The 17213-nt window shown below is 44.7% G+C and overlaps 1 protein-coding gene and 1 long non-coding RNA gene across 4 annotated transcripts in view; one reads left to right on the top strand and one right to left on the bottom strand.

Annotated features, from left to right (window-relative positions):
- Positions 1–17213, top strand: part of CCDC60 (coiled-coil domain containing 60) — a 162731-nt gene that overhangs the window by 2302 nt on the left and 143216 nt on the right. The window contains exon 2 of one of the 3 annotated variants that reach the window (XM_049619264.1): positions 11904–12017. The exons of the other annotated variants lie outside the window; for them this stretch is intronic. The gene's annotated coding sequence lies outside the window, so the exon portion shown is untranslated. The remainder of the gene's footprint in view (positions 1–11903; positions 12018–17213) is intronic. 3 annotated transcript variants of the gene reach the window in all.
- LOC125914116 (uncharacterized) overlaps positions 1–17213 on the bottom strand; it is a 98644-nt gene that overhangs the window by 36119 nt on the left and 45312 nt on the right. The gene's annotated exons all lie outside the window — the stretch shown is intronic.

Genomic DNA, 17213 nt, shown 5'->3' with positions numbered 1-17213 from the left:
TTGGAAGAGGGTTGGTGGAACCAGGAAGGTCAAGAAAAGGGAAGAAGGTTTCCAGGGAACTGTTGGGTAAACTAAGACTTTAGGCACAAAAGCTTCATTGAAATCCCGCTGCCCCTGCCCCACTTTCTAGGAAATAATGAAGACTCTAGGGTGTCACTGGCTCACATCTGAATTATCATACTTGTAGAAATTGCAACATTTTAGAGCTACCGTAAGGCATTGGTTACCCTAAGCGAGGTTAACTAGAATGTGCCAAGCCACAAAGAAAATATGTACAAATTGGGATTGACTTATGGTGCCAAACCCAATCAAACCAATAATAATTGCAGTGACGTTAATAACAATGGTAATAGTCGGCACGTCTTGAGTATTTACCATGTGCCAGGTCCTAAGCTAGATCTTTCAGAACCATCTACAACACATCAGGGTGAACTGTTACCTCCTCACAAGATAGATGGCAACGTGGAAGCCCAGGGAAAATAGGTCCCTTATCCAAGGACACTGGCCAGCAGGGAACAGATTTGAACTTGGATCTTTCTCCAGGGTTCCAGCGCTCCCCGCCTCCCCACGCTAATCAGGTAGTGACAGAGGTTAGCATACACCACAAGGGTATACAAAATGAAGGTTAAGTGTGGGCCCTGGCTTCAGATAACTTTCGGGTTTATTTGGGGGGCAGAGGGTGACATATAGACAAAGCATAACAAATGCCAGGCAGCCAGGTTAAGTGTCTAATGAGGAGTGATTGAGGAAGGATCTGGTTTCTCAGAGGAGAAGGATGAGGCCACACTGGGCTGCATGGTAATACGTAATACCACTGACTACGGGTCTACCATGCTCTAGTGTAATGACATGCAGAGACCTACCCCCCCGAAAAGGGTCCTGAAGCCCTCCGAAGCTAGGTATTTTCCTTCTCACAGAATGGAAGTTGCTATGTCATAACTAATGTTAGAGTGACACCCTGCCTCGCCCAGTGTCTTCCTGTAGTGTTTAAAAATATGAATAATATATGCAAATCCTCTGCTTGAATGGCTTTTGTTGAGGAAACCTTGTAGCTCGCCCTTACATGGGGCTCCCTAATCTTTTAGGGAGTTCCTTGTCCCTTTGTTTTTCAAGGAAGCAGAAGAGAAGTTTAATGGGATTAGCCATGGGAAGGGAGGGAGCAGGGCATGTGCAGATTACCATGGACACACATTTTCTTCCCTGAAAGGGAGCTAAAAGAAGAAGGGCACTTAGCACACACCCCTCCACGTTGCAGAATGGAAATGCAGAAATGGCATTTTGGCAAAAATGATTAAGTTGTGGAATCCTTTAGACAAGCTCTGTCTCTTGGTGCCTGAAGTGTCTACCTCGCTGAGATTAAACACCCAGCGGGAAAAGAAGGATCCCTAATTTGGGCAGATCCTGAAACAGCCAGTAATCATCCTGGGCACTCTACTCCTATCATAGCTTAGTGAGTTAAAGAGACGTTTCTTCAGCAAACAACATGAGCTCAAACCCCGACTTTGCCACTTACCAGGTTGTGTGGCCTTGAACAAATCAGTTTTCTGAGCCTCAGTTTCACGGGGATGTCGCATTTTATCTAATCTAAGACGCCTTCCATTTCAAGAGGTGTCGTAATTTTGTTTTGTGCCACTAAGAAAGAAAACTCTACTGATTAAACTATAACCTACTTTCCATTATAAGATGTGCCCCAGTTTCAGAGTTGCTAAAATGTGAAAATAAAATGTGCATCTCAGAATAGATGAAACAGCTAAAAATGCTCCCCTGTCATAGGGTGTTGTGGGGATTAGATGAGCTCATGTGGGCAAAGCTCTTAGAACAGAGCCTGGCACAGAGTAAATACCATGAAATGTTAGCCATGATGGCTTTTGTTTCATCCTCTATCGGCTCTAGGATAGAGGGGTTGTTATTAACCCCCTTTTGCACCTGGGTAGACTGAGGCTGGAAGAGCCCCAGGGTCTGGTTCTCTGCTGAGAAGGGAGAAGGGGGCAAATGAAGCAGAATCCCAGGTATAGAGAGTATTGCTTGGCCCAAGCTTGGCCCAAGCATCTCTGCCTGCCCCTCCACTCCCTATCGTCTTACCTCCGCCTCTGAACCCCCACCCCCACCCCTGTGATGAGAACAGAAATGCCCAGAGAAGGTCTCAGGAGTCCAGCCCAGGGTACACCCGGGCGGGCTGCCTGGAATCAGAAAAGGAGAACTAACATGTTTTAGAAAGAGATCCCCCAACAAGAGAAACCTGGACTTTCCACAGAAGACGTTTCCAGCTGCAAACATGAAATGATTTTCCCCCTTGTCCAGACGGGGGGCACTGTGGCCTGTAGAGGTAAGTGGCGACTCATCACCCCTTTTTGTTGGAAGTGGGCTCAGCGCTGGGTGATTTCTCTGGCCTCTAATCACAGAGACCACGCCCCCTGCCCTGAATCACTGATTGCGATGGAAAAAAAAAACAAAAAAAAAACAGAAAACAAAACAAAAAACAAAAAACAAAACCAAAATAGAATAAAAGCTCTCATGACCACTTGAGATTCAATTCTGAAGAATCCCACCAGCTGCGCCTTCATTTTTATACGACTCATGGCTTAGGCCAGGGAAATACCAACCAGTCCTTTTCTCTCTCCAAGGGATTCTTCTGGCTCCATTGTTATATGCAGGAGACAGTTGCAGAATTCAAGTTGCTTTGTTGTGTTGTTTTTCTTTCTGCCCCAATGCCGATGCTACAGACTGGTAATGCCTGCCTTGGTGAATCTTGCTGTGTCTAATTGCAGGTCAATGTGACAGTGAGTTCCCCTACAGGATAAATTGTGGGGAAGGTGCGTGTTCATTACCTCCTGACACAGGAAGAGCGATAGGCACTTTCTTTGTGCTGGACAAAATGAAGCAAGCTCTTTGTCTCAGCTGCAAAGAGGCAACTGCTCAGTGTGGGGAAGGGGTGGGGAGGGCGGAAGAAACACAGCCAAGAGTCTAGTTGATGTGATATTAGCTTAGTGACTAGGTAGGAGCTCTGCCTTGGAGGTCATACAAAGATGCGCTCAAATCCCCTCTCTGACAGTCTCAAGTAGGAGGTTCTGTGAAATGGGCTGAATTATAATAGGGTCTACTGCATCGATGTTTTGGCAGGTTTAAATAAAATAATGCATGTGAAATACTGAGCACGATATCAGGACACAGTTAGCCCTCCCCCAACCCTGTAAGGGATGGCAGTAGTTATTACCAGTGCCCCCCTCTGTCCTCCTACTGGACGGAAGTGCCACCATCACCACTTTGAAGACGCGGTCAGCCCAGATATGAAGTCTGGAGGAAGCTGACAAGTCACACACGGGGGCCATCATTAGTGAGGCTAAGTGCCAGCTTAAGGGTAGAAGGGAAGAAGTGGGTCTAGGGATAATTTTTAGAACTGGCATGAGAGTATATCTGCATGAAGGATGAGGTGCCTTGCAGGAGAAAATTTGTTCTGGTGGCAGAAATGCACGACCCAGTTAAAAACCCTGGTTGTAGAAAAGGAGGTGTCTCTATAGTTTGCATTTCTTGGATTTAACTCTCAGCCCAAGCCCATTACTCATGTTTGAATCCCATGGAGAACCAGAAAGAAGTGAGAAAAAAAAAAAAAAAAAAAAAAAGGAAAACTCTGTATCAATTAGGATCATTTTGGGCTATAAGTAAGAGAAAAACTGAAAAGCAGTGACATAAACAAATATGAATTTATTTTTCTCATGTAAGAAATCTGGAGGTGAATGCCTACTGGTATTGGTTCAGAAGCTTGTTAATTAATGTAGGAACTGGCAGGTCTTTTCCCCTCATGGTCATAGAATGGCTGCCCCAGCTCCAGGTGTCCCATTCCTACCCCAGCAGAAAGAGGTAAAAGTGGAGATTGTGCGTTACTACCTTTGTCCCTTTTATGAGGCAAATGAAGACTTTCCAAGAACTTTCCTATTTTCCTCTTATGCTCCATTTGCCAGAACAGTGTTGCCTGCCTTTTCTAACTGCAAGAATGGCTGGGAGGGGCACCTAGGTGGCTCAGTTGGTTAAGCATCTGACTTCAGCTCAGGTCATGATCTCAGGGCTCGAGCCCCCCCCTCGGAGCTTGGAGCCCGCTTCGGATTCTGTGTCTCCTTCTCTCTCTGCCCCTCCCCTACTCTCACTCTGTCTCTCTCAAAGGCAAATAAACATTAAAAAAATTTTTTTAAATGAATAAACATTTAAAAATTAAAAAAGAATGGCTGGGAAAGTGTGTATCTAGCAGCATGGAAAGCAGGGGCAAAGGAGAGATGAAAGAATGGGAAATAGTTATCGGTTGGAGTAATCAGTAGTGGGTGTGAATCACAAATGATTTCCCAAAAACTCAGATACTGGTGGACCCAAGCAACCCAGTGACTGTGAGGCTCTGGGGGCAGGGGAAGGGTAGAGGCCCTCAACGGAAGAATTCGTTCCTTCAAGGAGTATTTGTATATGCCAACCATGATGCTAGGTGTTGGGGATACAGAAGTGAAAAGAGGCAATCATATGGGACACCTTCTGGAAACTCTGAAAAAACATATACTTACAAGAATAACAGGAAGAGAGAGAGTTGGGACAGCAGAACCTGTGCCATTGTTGTCACTATGACTCCCATCTGGTTCGCTGTTTGAGGGAGGGGAGCTTGAGGAAACTCCAGTTAGACAAGTCTTTACACATCTGTGGAAGGAGCCCTGTCCTCAACCCCCTATCAACATCCCCCCCCACCCCCACTGCAGCCTCCAAATACTCAGCTGTGAGCTGTTAAATTCAGAAGCTGCTGCAGAATCCATGCAGGGTTGGGTGGTAAGTAAGCACTTACATGAAATCTGACAGAAGCCAATTAAACCTTTCTTGGACTGAATAAACCAACATATTTTTCTCGGAGATCTTTCTGACAGCTACATTCAAAATCATAATGGTTGGTAATGGGATACCTTCTATCCTGAGATGGTGGCATTTTTCCCTTCTAAATTCCTGTTTTCAAACTCTGCTCAGAAAATTTCTTGCAGGGCTCAATTTCGATCGAATGTATTTCTGCCTAAATTGGAATTTATGCAATCGCTAGTTTTATTTAATAACTTGAGAATTAGTCACGTCTGGCAATCGGCTTGCATGTCCAGAAGTGCCTCGGGGTTTCTGGGTATCACAAAGTGAGAAGATTATACTGCTGGGATGGTTTCTGGGGTGGGTTCAGCATTGTCAGCGGCTTGAAGAGGTTCATGGTAGCTCAGTGGTAGAAAAGACAGAATAATGTCCCACAGTAGCCTGGTTACATGGGCAGGGTCACCTTCCGGGGTGTATATTTGACACCTACCATGACAGATGCTTAGGGGGTCAGACCTGGGGACTTCTCTCAAGGAACTCACAATTCCACTGGAGAACCAATTCATAAACATCCATGAATCAAGACAGCAAATAAAAAGTACCAAAAAGAGGGGTACCTGGGTGGCTCAGTTGGTTAAGCATCCAACTTCGGCTCAGGTCATGATATCATGGTTTGTGGGTCTGAACCCCATGTCAGGCTCTGTGCTGACAGCTTGGAGCCTGGAGCCTGCTGCAGATTCTGTTTCCCTTTCTCTCTGCCCCTCCCCAGCTCGCACTCTCTCTCTCTCTCTTTCTCTCAAAAATAAACATTAAAAAAAATTGTTTTAAAAATTAAAAAAAAAAGAAGTACCAAAAAGAAAAGCAAAAAGTATATAGGAGCTTGGAGATAGAAACAAATTCTATCATGGGAAGAAATGCACAGAGAAGCTATCTGGTCTGAATCCTCAACATTGGCTGGAAAGAGGTTGAGTAATACGAGACACTAAACCAAAGCTAGAATTTTTCTTCTTTTTAATTTGTTTAAAAAATTTTTTTTAAGTTTATTAATTTTGAGAGAGAGACAGCACAAATGGGGGAGGGGCAGAGATAGAGAGGGAGAGAGAGAATCCCAAGCAGGCTCTGTGCTGCCACTGCAGAGCCTGATGCAGGGCTTGAACTCACAAAACTTGAGATCATGACCCGAGCCAAAACCAAGAGTTGGACACTTAACCGATGGAGCCATCCAGGCGCCCCTAGAATTTATTTTCTAATAAGGGTGGAAGCAAGACAGAGTACTACTATGCTTCCCCAAGGAGCATGTTCTTTCTGGAACCCTGTATGATGAAATGCTCTCCCTCAGAGCTCCAGTAGGCAAACCGTTGCATACTCTCCCTCTTCATACATAAAGTTACCCAAGTTTCTATCCCAGGGCAGTTGTCAAATTAGAGAAGATTTTGCTCCATGAATTTTCACTAAAGCTTTCAATAACCAGAAAGGTCCAATGTGTTGTTTCTTTCAAGGCTTTGAACTTCAGCAGAGCAGGGTTTCTCCATCTTGGCACTGTTGACATTTGGGGCCGATGAGCTGTCCTGTGCATTGGAGAATGTTGAGTAGCATCCCTGGCCTCTGTCCCTTCCATGTCAGTAGCAACCCCTTCCCCAAGTTGTGACAACCAAACATGTGCCCAGGTCTTGCCGAATGTCCCCTAAGGGGCAAGATTATCCCTGGTAGAGAGCCATGGCAGTGGAAGACTACTGCAGTCCTGAACATCTTTCCCCAGCTGAATGCTTCTCTGATGATGCAACATTCCCCATTTAAATAAGTGATGCCATTGTGTACCAGTTGTTCAGGCAGAAACCCAAGCCTCCTCTTTGACCCCTCCCTCCTCATCATCCCTTATGTCCAACCAGCTGCCTCAGGGCAGGTGTTCTTCCCTTATTACCTTCAACTTGACCTTCTTCCAACCCATTCTCTTTCAATGCAAGTATGATATTGCCACCCCACTCGATAGAACAATCAAGTGGCCCTCCAATGCGCTTAAAATGAAGATTAATATCTATAATGGCGTTTAAAAGCTTCTGCAGGATCAGGTCCCTGCCAACTTTCCCTTCCTCAGCTCTCATTATGTGGCCCCTACTCAGAAGCCAAACTGGTTTTTGAATGTACCATCTCCTTTATCTTCTTCCTCCTTCTAAAATGTCCCCTACCCTTTCCCCCCTGGTTTTCCATGACAAGATGTTTCCAGAGCTCTGGACAGTGGTGGGACGGGCATGGCTGGCTTCCAATCCCAGCTCTTCCCACTACCTGGTCAAATCACTTAACCTCTCTGGTTTCTTCACATTCATCTACAGAACCAGGAAATCTAACCTCCCAGTTTTAGGTCTCCCTCCTTCCATGGGACGCTAGGGAGCAAATAATGGCTCCCACTTACTGAGCATTTGAAGTGCATCAGGTTCTTAGCATAAGTTATTAAAATAATCCCTCATATCATGGGCAGATGCCATCATTACCCTTATTTGTAAAGAGAAGGAAACTGAGGTGTGGAAAGGTTTTGTAATTTGCTCCAAGACACCCAGAAAAGTAGTTGGTGTCATTAGGATTTGAATTCAGGACTGATGAACTGGAGAGACCCTGTGCCCTTAAGATAAGCCTGTTGACTGCAGTAACAATGAGCAGTAAGTAAACAAATATCTCTCCAAAAGGGGCATCTGTTGGTTCTTTTTTATGAAGAGTATATTCAGAAGTATCTGACAGAAAAAAAGGAAAGTGACAATTTTAGCTGTAGGCAATGCAAACAAGAATGTGACTGTGCCCGTGACCACAGACAAGGACATTTGCATTTTCTTGAGCTCTTGCTAAAATATGCTAGTGAGCTTTTCTGGAAGAGAAACACAGCAAAGGATGGAGTGGGGGGGGGGGGGGGGGGGGGGGGAGATCCCTGTATGTGGCTGAGGCTCTTCTTTCTAAATAATGTTTATTTCGATGAAGATTTACAAGCCATTTCTAATTAAAGCCACATTTCTAAGAAAGGCATATTTTGATCCTGGGTCAATACACTTCCAAGACCTGCTAGAATGGACAACAGGCCCAGCTAATGAGGAATGAGGTTCTGGGTTGTAGGTGGCTGAGATGTTGATAATCGTAAACAGCTTAATTGGGTTGAATAATTTGGGCAAATATCTAGTTAAATGGATTCAGTCTGAATCCAAGCTCTGACCCACTGAATTTTTTATTTTCTACAAAAAAAAAAAAAATACTCTGCATCATAATTGCCTGTTTATTTGTTCAACCCCACCACGAGACTTGGAGCTTTGTGAGGGAAAGGACCATGCCTTGCTCACAATTCCATCCCCAGAGACTACTGCAATGCCTGACAATGGATGGAAGTTCAGTATTCTTTAGTGTCAAGATCAAGGATAATTCCAGGTACTGAGTACCTGGATTCCCTCAGGTAACTGTAAATCCATTTGGACAAGGGCCACAAATGTTTTAGTCCCTAGCATGTGTGTGTGCGCCTCACAAATTCGGATACCATTCTAGTACTTGCTATGTGTGTGACCTTGGACAAGTTACACTCTGGTGGCTCAGTTTCCTTTTCTCACGTGTGGAAATAACAACAGTTCCTGTTTTGTAGGGTTGTTGGGAGCCTCAATGGGGTAATGCTCAGAAAAGCCCCCGGCTATGTTGTAAGCCCCTTTTTTAGTAAGTGCTCATTAAATGCTATCTTTTCATATTTCCACTTGGGGATCAAAGCCATTGGCTCCCAAATATCAAGGATTAAAACATTTAAATACTGACATTTCCAAAAACGATGACTCTCACGATGATCGTCTTTATGCATTCAGGAAAAGGCAGCCAAAAGAGTAACATGACTAAAATGCTGCATTTCTGAGGGCCCTTGAAGAAAATGCCCACAAGGCAATTAGCGCCTGACTGTTGCCTGTGTTGTTATTGCTTATTAGCTGATCCCATCTTCTACTAATCAAACTGCTTCTTCGATATTTTTAGACCTTTTACAAGAGGCCTTTCAAAACTCAGGAAGCAAAACTTGTTGACAGGTACCAAGGAATTTGAGCTATGAATGTGACATCTGCCTAGGGATGGAAATGGAATGGAAAAATGGCGGGCATGGGGAGCATTCTCTGCAGGGTCCATGGAAAGTACAGTAGGCAGCTTGGATGATTCTTTAGCCTTAACTAGCCCTCTTCACCTTTTCCCTCCATGCCTCAAACCAACAAATCACCCTCCTTGTCCCCCTTTTCTGCAGTGCCAGGGCTTGAGATTTAAATTGTCTCAATAAAGGGCAATTCTTGACTTCCCCAGACAAACTCATATCTTAGCATGACTGACTTAGCACCTGGGCCATGAATTATCCAGGACTTAAAGCCTGCTGCTGCTCGCCTGCTCTGTGACCTTAGGCTATCTGCTTCACTTCTCTGATGCTACCTTTTCTTAAATGTGATCAAATCTTGTGAAGATTCAAGATATGTCCATAAAAACTGGGTCCAGAATAATAGCTGAGGTTGATTTATGATTAATACCATTCAACCTTTTGGTGCCTTCTGTACATCCCAACTGCCCCCATATCCTGTTGTGTGTAATGGCAACGTCAGTGTGTGTGTGTGTGTGTGTGTGTGTGTGTGCGTGTGCGTGTGTTTGATGATGTCATATTGAGAAAGAAATCTACCTCCTCATGAATCATTTTTTTTCAAGGTTGTCTTGGGGATAGCAAAATTGAAGTATGTTTTTGTATCCTCCATGGGGTTAAAAATGACAGTGATGTTTTAAAATTAAACAAATGGCACATTATATAGTTGTGATGATAATAATAGAAATAATAACCAATAACCAATGACATTACTGGTTGAGTACTTCCTATGTGTCATGCTCCATGCCAAGTTCTTATGTGAATTATCCAATCCCATCCACTCAACAATGCTAAGAGGTGGGCACTACTTACCCCATTGTGCAGGTGAGCAAACTGAGGCTAAGAGAAGTTAAGTAACTTGGCCAGAGTCCCACGGCTAGTGGTCCATCAGCTATTGGAACCCAAGTCGGGTCAGACTGCAAAGCCCCTATTCTTAACCATTATGTATTACTTTGTAAAATAAGCCTGACTTTTTCTGAGGGTGGATGGGTTGAGGAAAAATACGTCCCCATTCTCAAAAGAAGAGCATTGAAGAAGGAAAACCACCTACGTGGAGGGGCTTTGGGGAAGTAGAAAAAATACTGACTGCATCTCACAGGCTTCTCACTTCTAGTTTGTCCTCATCGGGCAAGGTCAAAGTCCAGGGGGTGTTTCAAGGATACTCCAGTCACCCTAGAAGTGCTTGAAGTCAGCAACTAACATGCACTGTACTGAGCTCTCCCGTCTCCCCATCCCACTGCCAAAACCCTCACAAAGCCTCCGCCCCATCTTTTGTAACGCCAGCATTACGAGAGCAACCTGTCCATTGAATGAAGCTTGGGATCTAATCAAAACACGAAGTTATTTTTGCACCTCCCCACCCCTGCCCAACGATTTTCAGCAGGGGAAGCTTTTCTCCAGCCCCGGCATAAAGACGATGTTTCCAATGCCTTTTCCGCTTGCCCTTGGGAGGTAGCCAGCATCGTGGTCTCTCCAAGCCACAAGACACAGTCATGATTCAGAAATTAAAGGCATGGATTCTAGGTATTAATGTATTAAGCAACACTTCAACCTTCCTTCAAGGAGAAGAGTGTGCTTCCTCTCCTGCCTGTTAAGGATGGCTTAGGACGGCTTCCTGCAGGCCACCTGCCCCCAGGGAGGACAGTGTGAAGCATGCCCCTTCCTTTACCCACAGAGGTGCCCCTCTCCCCTTAGCATTCTGTGTTGGCTGGGAGGAAAAGTAGGGAGCATGGGAAAGATCTCACAGGGATTCTTTCTAGGACCTAGCAGGTGTCTAAAGCTGGTTCTTTTCTCCTGTAGGCACTTCTGCTGGCTCTTTGGAAGTTCTTTACTGCAGCCTTCTAAATGATTCCAGCTCTCCACCCATGGTCTATTGGAGGCACTCCCTTCAGATTCCAGTTTACCAGTAGTCTGCTCCACCTGGACTCCTGACCCCGGAGTCTCCTGGGCTTCTGGTGGGAATTATTGTCAGCAGAACCCCAGGGTGATATTCCTGCCTGGGGTGTCCCATCTGGTGCTCAGGTTTCACGCACACTTGACACACCATCAAAAACAAGCACCACTTGCTAACCCAGCCCCAGTCCCAGGAGCACTCCCTAGCCTGCCTCTGTCCTTGGGATTTTCCAGGAAAGGGCCAGGGACCAGCCCGCCAGTCCCCCAGCTGCAGGGAATCTACACTCTAAGCTCCTGAGCATTCCCACCAATTGCTCATTTGGGTTTGAAGTGAAAGATGACGCATCCTCCTCCCTTTGGGGTCAGGATTCAAAGCATCCCAGCATGTGTTGTTGAAGAAGTCCCTTCCAGAAATCCCTCTCTCCCTTTCCACTCTCTGCTTTTACATTCTCAAAGTGGATAAGGATCGAGGGACCCATTCTCCTACAGCTACCTCAAAGATTCCTTCACGGTGGTCTTTCTCTCTTTCATTTGGAGTGTGATGCCCAAGGTATCTCAGCTCCCCGGCCTATACTATCCTACCTGTTAGTCCATCTTGCTATCCTGCCAGGTACTGAGGGTTCACAGTGTGCCAGGCAATTTGCAAACATTATCTTGAGGTCATACGGCAAGCCTGAGAGGGAAGTGTTACCACCTCCGTTTCACAGGTAAGAAAAATGAGGAGGCTCAGACAACAAAAGGTGACTCGGGTGATCGAGAGGCTGAGACTCAAACCCAGGCCAGTCTTGCTCCAAAGCCCGTTTTGTCCTCTCCGCTGCAGGCCCAGAGCTATTAATATCCACTGGGATGGGGACCCAGCTTCATCCTCAAGTCTCCAAATTCAGTTCCAGACCACACTGCTACAGCCCATCCTCCTTGTCACCAAAGTCTTTCTGGGCTCATCAGAAGTTACAGGAGCTTCCTGGGGGAGAATGTCACATTGCCCACAGAAGTCACATCAAATGCAGCCGTCTCATGGTTACTCACAAAACAAAGTGTCCTTTTTCTTCCTTTTTGATATTAGAACATGGTCCTACTGCAAACTGACTTGAAAGGAAGCCAGACTCTATTGTTCCTTGCTTGCCTGTGAAGGATGATAGCCACTTCTGGCACCTAAAGGACCCGAATTTAATTCAAGGTAGGGCCCTCAATGAAGGGGCGGGGATGGTGGTCAGAGGTCAGATACCCCCCCGAAGCAGCCAGCCCCAATTCAGAGAAAATCAAAAACCGCCACTCCCCAGAAAGTAGTTATTTCTCTGCAAGTTTGGAAGCTGTGGGTCTCTGTCTCTCTCTACCCACCCCCGTCCTCTTCCCTCACTCTCTTCTTTGTATCGTAACACTGACACAATATTTGTTAGCTCTTCCTATGCTTCCTTTTAGTTTTGTTAATTCTTATAACAGTTTCATGTGTTTAAAAAGAGAAAAAGAGGGGCGCTTGGGTGGGTCAGTTGGTTAAGCATCCGACTTCGGCTCAGGTCAAGATCTCGTGGTTCGTGAGTTCGAGCCCCGCGTGGGGCTCTGTGCTGACAATTTGGAGCCTGCTTGGGATTCTCTCTCCCCCTCTCTCTGGCCCTTCCCTCCCCACCTCAATTCATGTGTGCTCTCTCTTTCTCTCTCAAAATACATAAACTTAAAAAGAGAGGGGAGGGGGGGAGAAAAGCCCTAGACAGCCTGGCCACTTGGACACCAGGGGAAGGCAGCATTTCAGACCAATTGCTAACCCATCCAAGCCTGCCGACTCACGGTTTCGTTAATGTTCTTTCGTCAGCCCTGGATTGCAGGGATTGTAATGGAACTTGTTCTGTAATTGTGTACTTTAGGTAAATAGATCGTTGGAAAAGATTGATAACAGAGCGGCCCAGGTAATTTTTAAACCGAAAGCAGAAGAGTATGAGGGTGTCTCCAGCTGTAAATGACAGGACCACAATTCATGCTGTGTCGGTTAAGGGTGTGTAGGGCTTTTTCAGCATAAATCACCGTTTTCTGAAGCTTGGCTTTTCTGCGTTAACAAAGAAAAAGGAGCTTTCTTTCCAGCTAGACACAGAGCACAGGGCTTCAGGCAAATAGGGGGTTTGTTTTGATAATGAACTTGATATCCAGTTATAACTCATTAATATAGACCACGCGATGTCATCGCAGCTAATTCCTTCATTTTACAAAGCCTGGATCTCAACAAAGCATATTATTGGCCCCAAATGAATTTTAAAAAATGAATAGATGACACAAAGGCCCAGCGGGTTCAAGGCAGAAACGGTACAGCCGTGTGGAAAGCGTGAATTTACCAGCGGGCTGTTGCTGCTGATTCAGTCAGGGTCACCAAGCACTCAGACATCGTCTTTATTTTCACACAGAGGTAGATTTCAGGCCAACAGAACCCAAGCCAAAGAATTCCTTCTATAGGTTCAGGAAGCAGAACAATCCAGACCAACAGATCCCCTAGTTCTGAGAAATTTTAAAGATGAGGAGCTATCACTTAGAACCACAGAGTCCTAGAGAAACCTCAAAGGGCATCTATCCAGTTGTCTATCTAAAGCAGGAGAAATGTGATTGTAACATTGCTGGCTCTGGAGTCTGCCTGACGTAGGATGAGCCCCAGTCTGCTACTGCCCAGCTGTATGACTTGGGCAAATCACCTTTTGCTCCAAGCCTCAGTTTTGTTATTGGCAAAATGGGAATACAGGCAGTCCCTACATTTAGGATCCTGATAATTAGGTAGCCAGAGTATCCTGGTCTCCCTGGGAGAGGGCTGACCAGAGGTGGGTGTAGTACTTAGATGTGGTCTGATCTATATTATCTTCCTAGTTGCTGATAAAAATGCTGAGTGGGTCCAGGCAGATACTCAGGGCTTATTAAAACACGACAGGGGTGGGGCGCCTGGGTGGCGCAGTCGGTTAAGCGTTCGACTTCAGCCAGGTCACGATCTCGCGGTCCGTGAGTTCGAGCCCCGCGTCAGGCTCTGGGCTGATGGCTCGGAGCCTGGAGCCTGTTTCCGATTCTGTGTCTCCCTCTCTCTCTGACCCTCCCCCGTTCATGCTCTGTCTCTCTCTGTCCCAAAAATAAATAAAAAAAACAAAAACAAACAAACAAAAAAAAACACGACAGGGGTGCCTGGGTGGCTCAGTTGGTTAAGCATCCGACTTCAGCTCAGGTCATGATCTCACAGCTCGTGAGTTTGAGCCCTGCATCAGGCTCTGTGCTGATAGCTCAGAGTCTGGAGCCTGCTTTGGATTCTGTGTCTCCCTCTCTCTCTGCCCCTCCCCCACTCACACTCTTATGTGTGTGTCTCTCTCTTTAAAAAATAAGTAAAACATTTAAAAAAAAAAACAAAAAACAAAGACAGATTAGGAACTTCTTTGCTTCAGGAAGCTTTCTCTGGCTGTCTCCCTTGTCTCCTCCCTCCCCAACTCCACAGTCATAGCTCCTATCTCACATCTGCTCATGAGCCTTGTGTCGCCACCAACAGAGAGGGTCACTGAAGCAGGGACTGCCATTAATGCTCTTTGAATTGACCGATTCATTCAACAACTATTTGCAGCACATCTGTTATGTGCCAGCCTCGTGGAAGACAATAAATATTTGTTGAATAAATTACTTCAAGATCTGCCCCAAGGAGAAGACCTATTATCTCCTTGTACATCCGCTTGCTCTGAACAATACAAATCCTATTTTAAAATGTATTGCTCTTGGTATATATACATTTTTACGTTTCCACTCATTCTGGCCTTTAGCTTTTCTGGCAATATTCTAGAAGTCTGTCCACTTCCGGGAATGTGCCCTCCCTGCCATCTTTGGTGAAATTTCTTTGACTCTCTAGCTCACTGGTGCTTTACAGAAGACTAGGTTTCCTTAAACGCTACCCCCTTGCTTGGTTATCAGAACTTTGCTTACTTACTCATTTCATTTTACTCCCATTCATTCTTTCTTTTTCATTTCATTCAAAATTCATTTTCCGGAGTCCCCCCCCCACCCATCTAGCGCCGTGTCTCTTTCTAAAAGAGCCTTTGGCCACGAGTCCCTATGAACCTTTTCATCAGATTTTTTAGAACATCTCTCTCTAAAGTCTAGTGCAGAACATGACCAGAATTCTCTTCCTTCACAGTACAATATCACCCCCAAGATACATACACTGTGGTCAACTTTCCCCAAAGTTTCCTCCTTTGTTGGTTTCTGGTCCATTTTTCACTTTATTCCTGTGTCTGTCCAGAGATTAAATTCCTGGCAATGCAAATGGCAATTATATCAGATGCTTCACCGTGGGTTTGTAACAAAGGCCTGAAGAACTGGCCTCTCGCAGTTGCAATATCTTGCGTCAGGACCAATTTTGGAGTTTCTAGCATTCACCTGTGTGTTCTGAAGTCTTTCCCACTATTAAATTTTTTCCAAAATCGTTTTATTCTCACCCAAATACTTTAAAAGAAAACCACCTTTTATTGAAGTATAAGATATACATCTAGGATCCACTGCCAGGTGTGGGGGAAACTGGCACTTTCGAACAGTGAGGGCGGGAGTGACAATCTGTACATTTTTGGAGCATGGTTTTAAATACATTAAGATTCTTTATTTAGCCATTTCACTTTTAGGTACTGACCACACAAAAATGTTCCTATAAGTACTGTTCTCAAGAATACCTACAAGTAGGGGCACCTGGGTAGCTCAGTGGATTAAGTGGCCGACTCTTGATTTAGGCTCAGATCGTGATCTCACAGGTTTGTGAGATCAAGCCCCACATCTGGCTCCATACTGTCAGCCTGGAGCCTTTTTTGGGATTCTCTCTCTCCCTCTTTTTCTGTCCCTCCCTAACTTGCACCCTCGCTCTCAAAAACAAATCAACAAATATTTAAAATGAAAAAAATATACATACAATCAAAATATGTATACAAAAAAATATTTAAAATATGCATACATTCTTGAATATAGGTATATGCATATGTTCAAGAAATGTATATGTTCTTGAGTATACACACACTTGTACACACACACACACACACACACACACACACAAAAGATGCTTATCATGGTTATATTTTGTCAGAAATATTGTGGTTGCCAGTGACAAGAAAACCTCCTCAAACTTGCACAAGCAAAGAAGGTGAAGAGGTATTAGAGATTCACATTACAGAAAACTCTAGAGAATATGGCTTTAGGGGATTGAGCAGGATCTGGGAGCTTACACACAAAGTCATCAGGAATCTGCCTCATATATTCACTGGCCTCATTTCCATCCAGGCTGATTTTATTCTAATGCAAAAGCTCTCCATTGTGTGTCAAAATGGCCATCAGCAGCTCCAGGCTCAAATCCTTCTGGCTTAATAACAGAAGGAAAAAAGAAGCTTCTCTTTCCAAAATGAACCATCAAGAGTCCCATCCCTGAATTATCCACTTGGATATTGCCCACCCCTGGAGTTGACAGAACTGGGGTCACCGACACCTGAACCTCAGGCACTGAGAGTGGGGGAAGGGTAAGTTCTTGAGAAGAAAATCCAGATGCTTTGATCCAAAGAAGGCAACCCAAATGCTGAAAAGGCAAAAAACAGAACATGTCTACTCCAACAGCATCAGTATTATTTTTAAAACTGAGGACAAGCTAAAATCTGCATCGATAGGAGAGTCAAATAAGGTCATGTACATGCATGCTATGGAATATTATGCAGCCACTAAAACAAATAAAGTAGATCATATGTACAGACATGGAAAGATGGCCATTATGTGTATATATATAGTTTGGTGGAGGGCAAAGGTGAGTGCTGTATGTACATTTCAATGAGTGTGACCATGTGATTTCTTGTCCAAACTGGAACTTATCGGGGTGAAAGGAGGGGATATAATTAATTACACTGGGACAACATATATAATTGGAGATTGTCCTGGGAAAACACACATGAACAGTGGCCAGGATTATAATCCCGTATTTGTTAAAATTTCTGTATATCTATGTCTGTATATTTATCTACGTGTGTGTGTGTGTGTGTGTGTGTGTGTGTGTATAATTTGCCTTTATTTAATAAAGATTTGGAGGTTGGGTGCCTGGCTGGCTCAGTTGGTAAAAGAATGCTACTCTTGATCTTGGGGGAGTCGTGAGTTCTTCGAGCCCTACACTGGGTGTAGAGCTTACTTTAAAAAAAAAGGCCTTACTTAAAAAAATATATGAGAAGTGTAAAAGTGGGGGGGTATTTTATTTTATTTGTTGAGGTATAAATTACATGCAGTAAACTGTTCAAATCTTAAATTGCAGCTCAGTTAAATTTTACCTATCTATATGCCTGTGTAACCACCACCTCAATCAAGATAGGAAATGTGCGGGGCGCCTGGGTGGCTCAGTCGGTTAAGCGGCCGA

This window comes from Panthera uncia, assembly GCF_023721935.1.
Source record: "Panthera uncia isolate 11264 chromosome D3 unlocalized genomic scaffold, Puncia_PCG_1.0 HiC_scaffold_8, whole genome shotgun sequence".
In the NCBI taxonomy this organism is placed as follows: Eukaryota; Metazoa; Chordata; class Mammalia; order Carnivora; family Felidae; genus Panthera; species Panthera uncia.
This window is presented reverse-complemented; position numbering and strand designations above follow the sequence as displayed.